Genomic DNA, 12,734 nt, shown 5'->3' on the forward strand with positions numbered 1-12,734 from the left:
TGATGGAAAAACCTGGTCAATCAGGATGTTCAGCTGATCTCATTCTTTGGGCTCATAGTGTTGCTGAACTTAGACCTGACCAACTGCAACGACCCTAGATCATAACAGTTAGTTAAATCCTGGTGAAGTGATGAAGTGGAGGGGCCTATTGTAACTCATATGTTAAACCTTTTCATATTGGATAACAATTTGGGCTACTAATGGGTCATGTCTGTGTAAGCTCTCAGTCGCACACGAGTTGACCAGCTTAGAAGAAGGTTCTTGAGTCATCTTCTGTACTCTGAAGTTCTGCAATACTACACTTTAAAGGAACAGGCCACTGTTTTTCCATACTGAGATATGTTCTTACCTGAGCTTAGACAAATTGATACGTACCTGTCTGGTCTTTGTGTGTGCCCTCAGTCACGTAAAACAGCCCAAGATGTTGTTAGCATTTAGCCTCTCCCAGCATATTCCTATAGCTCCAAATGGGGGTGAAGTTGGAAGCTACCACGCTCTTCCATGGGCACGCACGAAGACAAGACAGATACGTATAAACTCATCTAAACTCAGGTAAGAACATATCACAGTATGGACGAACTGTGTGCCCTAACAGCATCAAGCTCTTCCACGGGCACAAAGACCAGAAAGGTACGTATAAACTTGTCTAAGCTCAGGTAAGAACATATCTCAGTATGGAAAAACGGTGGCCTGTTCCTTAAACTACAGAGTACAGAAGATGATCCAAAAACCTTTATCTAAGATTAAGTTCCTTTAACTGACAACAGTCGTGCTTTTGTGATTGAATTGTGCAATCACTTAACCTTAAAAGTATGCCAGTTTTTTTGTTTCATATGGATAGGCCCAGTATTTACAGCGAAAATACACCTGCATTTTGAAAGTTAAAAGTCTACCTTAGAATCCTGGCCTGTCCTCACATAAAAGCAACCTACATATAAAATCAAATATGTATGCATGTATTGTTGGTTGTGTGTGGAACTGTGTGGAGCTGCACTGCTAAAGTAAATGCATAATTCATACCGCACACATGCTGACTTATTAACATACGATTGCACATATAAAAAGATTTTTGAAAAAGATCAGTGTTTAATATGACAGCCACTAATGCCGAAGTACGACAGCCGTTTGTTTATAATTCATAAAATATCGCCGATAAAATATTTCACTAATCCAACAGCTCGTGGTCAATGCGAGCTGCAGACTATTAAGAGCGGCATTAACACCTTATTACTTCTTGATTGCTTTTATTGATCTGTGAATTAAATTGAATAAACTCCTTTTCCCATGGGTCAAATTATTTTCGAAATATCCCACAAACAAACGGCACATTGCGTGTCTGCCTATTACTGGGAAGCCCTTCTTTAGTGGCAGCTCAGGGGTTGTAAAAAACTCCTTAATTTGATATGCTGTCCACTTCTTGCAGCTTCAAAGCCTCTTTCCAGCCTAATTTATACATCGCGCCAGAAGAATGGATAATTGCTGACCAGAAAACAGGTTTATTGTGCTATCCTATTATAATAACACACGTCCTTCATCTGACGCTTCGATGCACGAGGGTGGGACAGGCGTCTGTTTGGGAGGAGGCGCCGGTTGTCGAACAGCTACAGACATTTCCCGCGTGGACCAACAGTGACGTTCTCTTTGTCAGGCGTATGGGGATTGTAGATGCCTAAGCGCCCGAGGGAGACGGTGTTTTTTAATTATTATGTTTATACTTAACAATAGAGCCCACACAGGGATGGAAATGGGTCACAAATGGATTATCTTTTTTGTTTTGTTGTGACATCGCTTTCACTGAGAGCTATATTTAGATCGTCATCAGGAAGTGTTTCAACACTGAGCCTTTGATAAAGAGTTGTGGACAGGCTTTGCATATGACCAGGGACAGTAGCCAGTTAATACTAATCAAAATGATCAAGGTATATAAGTGCAGTATGTAAAAGCAAATACGCATTATTAGAGTGTATTTCCTGACATTACCTGCACAACTGCTGCTACTTATTTCTACTTATTGTACAACTGACAACCCTACACATAATTGTGTTAAGTTCCACTCCTTCCATTCCTGGACTACCCAAAGACCTACACAAAATTGTTTTTTTTAATTGGTGGATCGAGGCTCAAAAGTGGGTCGCAGAATTGTTTTGATAAAAATGCCACATGAGCAGAACTCTCTGGGGACACAATGTAGTTTTATTACATACAATATGGTGTTATTGTTTCAATTTATTTGATTATTTTTTATGGGATTTCATGTGGGTCACAGCTCGTCATCTCAGGCTGATGGTGGATCATGAGCTTCACATTTATCACTAAAATATAACCCGACATTTGCAACGTCTAAAGTTCTTTCATTCTTTTGTTTGTGTGTTCGTTCTTTCTTTCTCTGTGTATGGGGACAGTGCATGTTAAGGAACACAAATGAAACTCATGCATATAAACACGCCACGCCGGACTGTAGCCATGGGCTAATTTCCATCCATTGTCCCACCGTCATAATCACAAATACACTCTTATTCATCCTGGCCTATTTTCTAGTGGTAGGAGAAACTAGAGGAGGAAACCTACACAGGCACATTCTCCCCACACAGGGAAAACGCGCAAATCCGACACAACAAAATACCAGTTGGCCCAGGAATTGAATCTGTAACCCTCTCGCTGCGAGGTGAGACGTCTGACATGACCGGCAGCCATGTTGAGACTGCATGTGAGACAAAATGATATAATACCTACGTGCGAGACTTATGGCATAACAAAATGTACCTCATGTGTTTAGTCTTACAGATTATTTGAAGTTACAAAGTAGCTAAATAGGTGTGCGGTAAGTCCTGAAAATAGACGTGTTTTTTGGAAGTTGTAAAACAGACAAAAGACTCAGAACGTGCTGTTCGAAACTGTCTGTATCAGTGACATTATATTGTCCTGGTCATTTTGAGAAAAATGCTTCTCCAAAGAAACAGACAGTTCTTACAAAATGAGTACTTCGAAGGTCATGGTGTGGGCAGAGCCAAGCTGCAACCAAGTGAACATTGGAACAGCTTCATAAAAAGAAGTCACGCAAAGGTGAAGGTTAATGTAAAACAGGGCATAAAAACATTGAGTTAAATAACCACAGTGGGACCTTTGGAGCGGAATGACAAAATAAATAAAAAATATAGGTCATAATGTTTGTCAATGATAACATTGAGCAAGGGTTGGAAGGGTGGACTTTTGAACTTGTGGTCAGATGCCTCACTGTGTGTCTAGGTAGTATGTTGTAATGATAATATTGGCAGCCTAACTTCTGGTATGTGAATATGCAACACAGCCTTTCGCAATAATCTCAACTTCTAGGTTTACTTCGTCTACAAGATATAAATAAATGTGCAACTGCCTATATTGTCAATAGCGCAGAAGATTAAACAACAAGTAGCAATGTGAGTCTTTATAAATTCAATATGTTTGAACCCCGAGCATAAAGAATGATGAATTTTCTAATGTCCTAATGATGGAGCATTCAAATATAAGGGTTACTAATGAAATGGAGTATTGAGTGCAAGTTTTATTTTGTATTTTCTCTGAATGGCACTGTCGATTGTGTCTGTTCTTAAGACTAAGCTTACATTGAGCCACACCGATGTCTTTATTATGACGTGAGCCACACCTTCTCCTTTATCATTCCAGCAGCTGCATTTCCAGTGCTTTGTCATGCTCCGGTTATAACTCCTTTTATGGCCGCTGTATCACACTGTGGTAATTAGCGTGGCTGTCGCCACACTGGTGGGAATGAAAGGGCATTCTGTGACCTTTGGGTCGGGCCAGGTCAAAGGTCACATCAGGGCCACCACTAAGACTAGTGTGTGCGTGTAAAGGCATATGCAGCTCTGACAGGCCCAGCAGCTCATTATATTCTTTTGAGTTTACAGTGACACAGTGGATTATGCAAAAAGCAGTAAACAGTGGCCTCAGCGCAGTCTGGCCTCTCCTCTTTGCAACATTACTATAAGGTTGAAGGGTGAATGCGGCCCTGGGGACACACGCACAACATGTGATGGTCCAACTGAGAGTGACATTTAAGATAGAAATGACATCAAGTGTGACACCGCTGCGCCCTGTGGCAAGTCACCACATGGAGGCAATGTCAGCTGATCTGACTTACCTCCCATTCTGTAGATTGTCAACCTCAGATAACTCTCTCACACTGATCTCTTTCACATGTCAGCTGCAGCTCACATCAAGTGACAGTGAACACGATCTGCCACCTTCCAGATGTGAAGAGCCTCTCTGCCTCTAGGAGGATTAAAACAGACCAAATTTCACAATACATTTCTCTTTTGAAGGAATTTGTTTTTTACCAGGCAGCAGCAGGATTACAATATTATTTAAAACGCAACACAGTCGAATAAGCTCATTTACAATCATAGAATTTGAAAGCAGGATAAGTGCCAGTATTCAGATTTTAGTCAAATGTGCTTTGGTTCATATAAAGGTTAGTCTCACTGCATCACTGTTCAGGAAACCTTTTTGCGCGAGAGCCAAAGTGGGGACTGAGTGAATTACAGCTGTTGGGGCGAGTGGATGCATCACCTGGTAAGCTCTTGGAATCAGCAACCACAAAATCCAATTATCCTATTCATACATGGCACACTGGCCTTTGACCTCACATTCAAATGGTCAATTTTAGCAGCAGTCAGCAAGCTGGTGTGAGCTACGAGAAACTGTTTTTTTCCTGTTTGCTGTAAGCTTATCTTGAGGAGGTGCAATGTTTTATAAGAGGTCTGTTTTGTGCCCTGCATAAGTCATCAGAACCACAACTCCCAAGGAGAATGACGATCAGATAGGGAGGTCCAGCATCAAGGACAGGGAAGCCATTTAAAGGTGACATTTTAGTCAACGCAGCAGATGCCACCAATCTATCTTTCCTTGGCTTTACGTGCTGCGCTCTTTCTATTCCCCTATCTCTACTTTCCTCCACTCTATCCCTCGCTTTTTATTCTGTCCTTTAAACTACTCTGTGCCCTTCTCTCCTTCTTACTTTCTCCCGCCCCTCTCCCAAACACCCTCCCCCCCTGTCCCGCTGCTGACGAGGCAAGAGGGAGGAAGTCCTGCAATAAAGGGAAGCGCTAATGAAAGGTCACCAGGGGTCAACCTACTCACATACCTTTGCCGGACAAGGGCAGTCGGAGGGGACAAACTGTTTCACTTTTTGACCGGGAGGTGTCGGGCGTTCAAGAGGTCATCGCAAAGGTCACAGGGTCATCGCCCTCAGGCTGATATTTGCGTGTCCTGAGGGCAAAGGTCACAAGAGGAATGCTGGGTAAAAGGGATCGGGCAAAGGGTTAAAGGTGTGGCCCCCACCCCCCTCGTAGATGATGTAAATGACGAACATTTCTGCCTAGTATCTATCCTAAAAGTGGAGGTCAGATTTGGCCCGCAGCGGTCTGCGGATGAAAGCCAAAGGTGTAACTGTGATTTAATATTATAATTACACACAAAGGGAGGATATAATGGGAATTGATGGATCATATTACATTCAGAATGTCACCAGAAGAATTATGCATTTTAATTAAACTTTTCAGGAATAACTGTTGCAGTGGTTAAAATTTATGCAAGTAATATAAGATCCCATGACAGCAATTCCTCCAAGGCCTACACTGTACCGAGCTGCATACTGTAAGTTATTACAAGGCTGATGAACGTCAACCCGGACAAGCACACAGAGTATTTAAGACAGGGCTTTTAAGGTAAGGCTTAAAATACAGACTCTGCTAAATGTCTCGGACACCTGAGCATTGCTAATAAAAGAAGCTTGTAGCAGAGGCAAAGCTGTGAGATCTGATGACAGGTGAGAAGAAAGACATGGACTGGGGAATCAGTTGGTGGGACACTGCCATCTAGAGGAGGTCCAGGGAACAGCTGGAGGTGAGAATGAACAGTTTGCTTCCTTTTTCTCGTTAATCGCAAAGCTTACTATCATTGTAAGAAATGTTTTTATTTCAAATGACTATAGTAACAATTATTGCCATTAATACCTTCTCAATCCCCAATCAATAGATGACGTTCACTCCCCAAGGCCTGGCGCCCACGTGCGGGCCACATATATCAAGCTGCACTAGCCGTCGGTGAGTTTTGTATTTTTCTTCAGTTACTTCAGTAACTGTTATAAAAAACAATATTCGTTAACTTACATATTTTCAGCTTTGGCCTCATCTGGATCTGCTGAATTGCATTTTCACACTGCTTCCTCTTCTCTTTCTGTGCTTATGGTAGAACATCATTATTCGGGCCTACACAGTCTTTATCAGACCACAGCCAGCAGGGGGCAGTGCAACGGATCGCAGTCCCGCCTTTGGACATTGGACATTGGTGAGAGAGTAACATTATGATGAAGTGGTGGCTGACCAGGCACTGACTGTCAGAAATTAAAGTCCAACATATAAAAATGGGGTCAACTAATAGGCTACTGTCCGTCAACCTGGCAGTGCCAAGTCACTGTCAAAAATAAATCTTCAAAATAACAACAGTCGCAATGATGGCAGTGAGTTACTCAGAGGCGGATCTAGAGAGGTGGCACGGCACCCCTAGTAAAGGTCTTGCCACCCCAGCTGCCACCCCATTGATGTCAGCCAGGTTTTGTCATTGTCTGGAACTGTCTAAATTCAAGCATAGTCATCAACCTGGCACTTTATAAATGCTTTGTTTGAAGGACTAGTATAACCAATGTCTCACATCTGCTCTAGAAGCTACTTGGAGAGCAAAATAAAGAGCAAAGTGCCAACTCCTGTGGCTCCCAAGATGATGATTTTGTTTTTTGTTTTGTTTAAGGTTTAAATTTTACCTGAGTTAGAAACCCCCCTACTTATATTATGGACAATGCTACTATTTGTATATCATTTTGGGAGGCTCAGCTTGCATTTAAACAGAAAACATTGCCTTGCAATCAAGCAAAATTTGCTATAAACATTCAACACTGTAAAATATGTTGCCACCCCCGAAATTATCCCTGACCCTGCTTGCCACCCTGGGATTTTTCTTCTAGATCCGCCCCTGGAGTTACTGATCTGCCCAGGACCATACTGACAAAGAATGGCTGTCATTCTGTGCCATTGGCGTCAATAAACCCTTCCTAAATTGTGTTTTTTATTTTCAATCTCTCCAAACGTTTGGTAATTAGACATCCAGAGCCACCATTTTAAATGTGTGTACAGTTGTAAGTGCTGTTAAAGATTAATGATTCATCTTCTCTCTTGAGACACAAATCATTACTTAAATTGAACATTCTATTTTCATTTTCTTCTAAAGTGTTGAAATCCGGTGCCTATTCAGCTCTGCTAAACAATACAAGTGCAACACAGATTTGGAACAGACTCCCCACACCCATCTTTTGGACAACTTGTATAATTCTTTCTTTTGATGTGAGCTGTTTTGTCCTCATTTTCTGACCTATTTCTGCAGCACAGCACTGATCACACCACTTCTCTTTTTCTGAATGAAAGACAAAAAGACAGCTCTGCCGCCGTAGTGCATAAAGGAGGTTAGCCTGACAGACAGTAGAAATGTTTTTAGAACTGTAGTGATATAAGACGGCTTAAAGGTATTTAACATAAATAAAAAACCCAAAAGAATTGAGCTTGTATTTATAGATTTGTAGGATTTGACGAAGGAACATCCATATTTTCCCACTTTTTTTGTGAACAAGTTGCTTAAAATAGCGTGAAAAGGCTGTAAGGCTTGTGGCTACAGCTACTGTCGGCTTTTATCTGATGCTGTGCTTTATTACTTTTTCATTCCTCATGAATACAATTGTAATGCACCTGTCAAAGCCATGTTGTTCCCACATGTTGAAAAATACATCACACCGCGTTGCACAAGCTTTGAAGGTGTACAGCCTTGAAGATAAAGCACAAAATGGTTTAACTCAATCTATATTGAAGATTTAAAGGTTGCACTGTTTCAAAATCATTTTTTTTTTGACATTCAGGAATAATGTTTTGTTCTGCTGTCCACTACAATAAGGAAAATAAAGACCTTACAGCGTTGTAGTAGAAGATACCTGCAGCAAGCATGAAGAGATTAGGATTGAGTGATAAAATGATGAAAAAACAAAAACAAATCTGGATTTGATTTCTGTGACAATCTGCTACTTGGTGATGTCGTCATGTTGTGATGTTTAGTTGGTCCTTTAAGGATATATAAAATACAAAATACACAAGTAGAATTCATGACTCAAGCTGCGTGTTCTCCTCGTGTCTGTGTAGGCTTCCTCCAGGTACTCCGGTTTCCCTTACCACTAAAAACATATACAATAGGTGAATACTCCAGCCAGGTGATTCTGACCATCAGCCTGGCTCCACATCTGGTGATGGGTCCTGCTCCTTACGGGTTGCCCCAGTGGCATAAAAGAATGGGTCAAATAATGTATCTTTCTTAGCTTTACACTGAACTTCAATACAAACAGTGGATGTTATTATTTTGCCAATAGACTGCCAGTGCTAAACAGATTATGTTATGAACCCTCTTTTGATTGATTTGGTTGTGCTTATCATGGATTGAGGCAGCTTCATGTCAAGTCTTTATTGTTTGGCATGGGTGCAAACACTGGATGCCTTTGCAAAACTAAATCTATCCTTATTTGGCACACACTGACCTGTGTCTGGATTATGCTTTACTTACCAATAACGTATGACCCATCAGAATAAATAAATGCATATTTAACTGATGATATCCCCGTAACCACCCAAGTAAAGCAGGGCTAGTAGACAGTGAGTTAACCTTCCATCCTGATAACTTAATCTCCCCCTGACATTACGGTAATCGGTGCGGACATGGGCCAAACAAAGGCTGTCTGTGCTTGTTTATTGTCTTGTAGTTGGGTGGCCCGGCTCTCCCTGTGGCCCCTCTGTGCTCTGCGCCTCTATTGGATTACGTGAGGGATTTTGAACTTGGGATTAGGCCACGGGGCGGGCAGGCAGCATGGGGGCTGTGCGAGCTTTACCACGGTGAAAGTGTGTGTTGTTTTGTCCTCTCCTCAGGCCGCGGAGTGCTGCTCGTCTCCGGATCTGAGCCTTTGTCTCTGCCCGGGCCGTCAGACATGAACCTTTTCTGCTTCACTCTGGTAAGAACTGGCATTTTTACTGGTTTTAAATCTCTGCATCAGAAAGAATTATAAGTTGTGAATATGTAATGTGATGTTCAAGAGTAAATTTCAACAGTTTTTTCCATGTCAGTCACTTGTAAACTCAGGACTTCTTCTAAACATGCAATCTTCTTCTTAAAAAGTAAAGTCAATCAATAAATAATCACTACACACTGTGAGTACTCATTTCTAAAGCATTCCTGCTCCTGCATTCAATGTATTATAGTCCTGCAGCTAATATGCTTAACATCACCACCTTATTATTATTGCTACTACTGCTAATACTAGTCCTGTACATTACTGTTTGCTCAAGAGTTTTGCAATAGCAGAATAAAACGCGATCTTTGATATACTAGTATTGCAATATTTTTCTAAACCATTAAAAACAGTGTGTTCCATTTAAACAGCAGTTCAAATCAAACTCTGATAAACAAGACTTAAAAAATACTAAATCAAGGCAAAATGGGACTAAATTAGGAAAATCATGACAATAACTGAACTTTTGCACTCTTTTAAACTACCACGTGCTTTTGTTTTAGGTCGTGTCTGCAAAACACGTGTAAATCTCAGTCAGATGGAAGACCTGAGGGATTTTGTACCTGATGCCACCTAATAACATGATTACAATAATTTGTCGATTAATATATTTTGCAATTACAGAGGAATCACCCTCCTTAGCCTCCCCGGTAAGGTCTACTCCGGGGTGCTGGAGAGGAGGATCCGGCCGATAGTTGAACCTCGGATCCAGGAGGAACAATGCGGTTTTCGTCCTGGTCGTGGCACACTGGACCAACTCTATACCCTTCATCGGGTACTCGAGGGTTCGTGGGAGTTCGCCCAACCAGTCCACATGTGTTTTGTGGATCTGGAGAAAGCGTTCGACCGCGTCCCTCGTGGTGCCCTGTGGGGGGTGCTCCGGGAGTATGGGGTCCGGGGCCCTCTGCTAAGGGCTGTCCGTTCCCTGTATGACCGCAGCAGGAGCTTGGTTCGCATTGCCGGCAGTAAGTCAGACCTGTTCCCGGTGCGTGTTGGTCTCCGCCAGGGCTGCCCTTTGTCACCGGTTCTGTTCATTACTTTTATGGACAGAATTTCTAGGCGCAGCCAGGGGCCGGAGGGTGTCCGGTTTGGGAGCCTCAGAGTCTCATCTCTGCTGTTTGCGGACGATGTTGTTCTGATGGCTTCAACGAACCAGGACCTTCAGCACGCACTGGGGCGGTTTGCAGCCGAGTGTGTAGCGGCCGGGATGAGGATCAGCACCTCCAAATCCGAGGCCATGGTTCTCCACCGGAAAAAGGTGGCTTCCCCTCTTCAGGTCGGTGGGGAGTCCTTGCCTCAAGTGGAGGAGTTCAAGTATCTCGGGGTCTTGTTCACGAGTGGGGGACGGATGGAGCGTGAGATCGATAGACGGATCGGTGCGGCGTCAGCAGTGATGCGGTCGCTGTATCGGTCTGTCGTGGTGAAGAGGGAGCTGAGTCGGAGGGCAAAGCTCTCGATTTACCGATCGATCTACGTTCCCACCCTCACCTATGGTCATGAGATTTGGGTCATGACCGAAAGGACAAGATCGCGAATACAAGCGGCCGAAATGAGTTTCCTTCGCAGGGTGGCTGGGCGCACCCTCCGAGATCGGGTGAGGAGCTCAGTTACCCGGGAGGAACTCGGAGTAGAGTCGCTGCTCCTTCACGTCGAAAGGAGCCAGCTGAGGTGGCTCGGGCATCTGTTTCGGATGCCTCCTGGTCGCCTCCCGCGGGAGGTGTTCCAGGCATGTCCTAGTGGGACAAGGCCTCGTGGAAGGCCCAGGACACGGTGGTGGGACTATGTCTCCGAGCTGGCCTGGTGTCGCCTCGGGGTCCCCCCAGAACAGCTGGAGGAGGTGTGTGTGGATCGGGAAGTTTGGGCATCTCTGCTGAGACTGCTGCCCCCGCGACCCGGCCCCGGATAAAGCGGAAGAAAATGGATGGATGGATGGATAATATATTTTGCAGCCTGAGCCGGTTATACTAATATTTCTAGACAATGACCCAACGTTTATCATAAACATAGTACAAGTAATAATGAGTATTTTGTCTTTGAATTAACTTCTGGTTTCCGCAGCGGGTGCCACAAAGGGACAGGATAAAATTAGACTATAAAAATACTACAAGCTAAATTTGCCCAGGCTTTAAATACACCCTCCTGAACAGATTTGGTTCTGTACTCTGAGGTGAACCCTGAATTTAGTAACACCAATTAGAACATATGGCTTGTAGTTCAGGCTTATGGAAGAGGCCACTGTGCTTTGGAGATCATAAACCATTACAGCTCGGAGTTACTTAACAAATGACTATTCAGCGAGAAGTGACGTTATAGCTGCAGTAATGTTTAACCATGCAATATTTTAAGTGTTAATAAATGTTTTGGAGGAATATCTTTAAACAAAAGAAGAAAAATGCATGATGCCGTATATGTAATATGTATATGCCGACCGGATTTACAGCAGCAGCTTATAGTATCTGTGTCATGGTCTTAAAGTTGATACTCAGCTTCTTGCTCTTTGAGTCCACTCGCCATGACAAAAACAATACCAGCTACATCCTCCTCAGCCTCTGATTTTGACTGTATGTAAAGTAAACTATACATATCTGATTGTAAGTGGAATAGAATATGTTTTGTCCTATAGTATTTTTGTATCAGGTCAGTTTCAGCTGCTGAAAATTACAGCACTGGTAGATAATGGATTCCCGCTGGCACCGCACTTGATTTTCCTTCAGTTTTTGACAGTTACTTTGTGTTGTTTTTTTTCCTATAAACTTGCTTCTAAAGTTGTGACCTTGTTGGTTGTTAGGAACAAAACGTTTGATGATTGTGCGTCCCATCTCAATATTTTGACATTCCGTCTTCCTGAGAAGCTTTCAGGCTCTTCAGTGTCTGACAGATGTCTTTTCCTCAGCATTTTGTGTGAGAGAAAGAAACTGCTCTCCCGACTCAGAGCGTGGACCTGCTTTGGCCGCACTTCCTCTCATTACTCGGTTGGCCATCACCTGGGATGCTTTAATCCAACAGCCTTTTAGTTTTACACAGTTTGGAGATTAGGGCCTTTTTTCTACGAGTGGATCGAAATGTGTTTTGTCCTCCTTTAGTGTATTGTAAACTCAGACATTTGTAGGAAAATCACTGTGCATCAAATTATAAAGCATTTGTACTGATGTCATGATCTTGCAGGTTATTTTTTATTTTTTTTAGCAGTTCTGTGAAAGTGACACTGAAAAATGACTCTGCCAGTTGTGAAATGTGCCGATAAACTCATCCCTGTGAAGAACTGGGAACTGGGATGCTCAAAAGTTTACATACACTTACATAAGAATATGAAAGTTAACACAAAAAGGTTTTTTTTAGTTAGTTAGTGGTTGTGTGAAGCCATTTACGGTCAAACAACTGAGTTTGCTATTTTTAAATCATAATGAAAAAAGAAAGTACCAAATGACTCTGATCAAAAGTTCAGAGTCATACCCCAGTTTTTAATACTGTGTATTTGCCCCTTGTGGATGAGGTTCTGTTTGTGATCTAATGGTAAAGAAGCCCATTTTTCTTGGCAAAAAGCATCCAGTTCCTATAAGTTCCTGGGTTGTCTTGTATGAAC

This window comes from Gobius niger, assembly GCF_951799975.1.
Source record: "Gobius niger genome assembly, chromosome: 11".
In the NCBI taxonomy this organism is placed as follows: domain Eukaryota; kingdom Metazoa; phylum Chordata; class Actinopteri; order Gobiiformes; family Gobiidae; genus Gobius; species Gobius niger.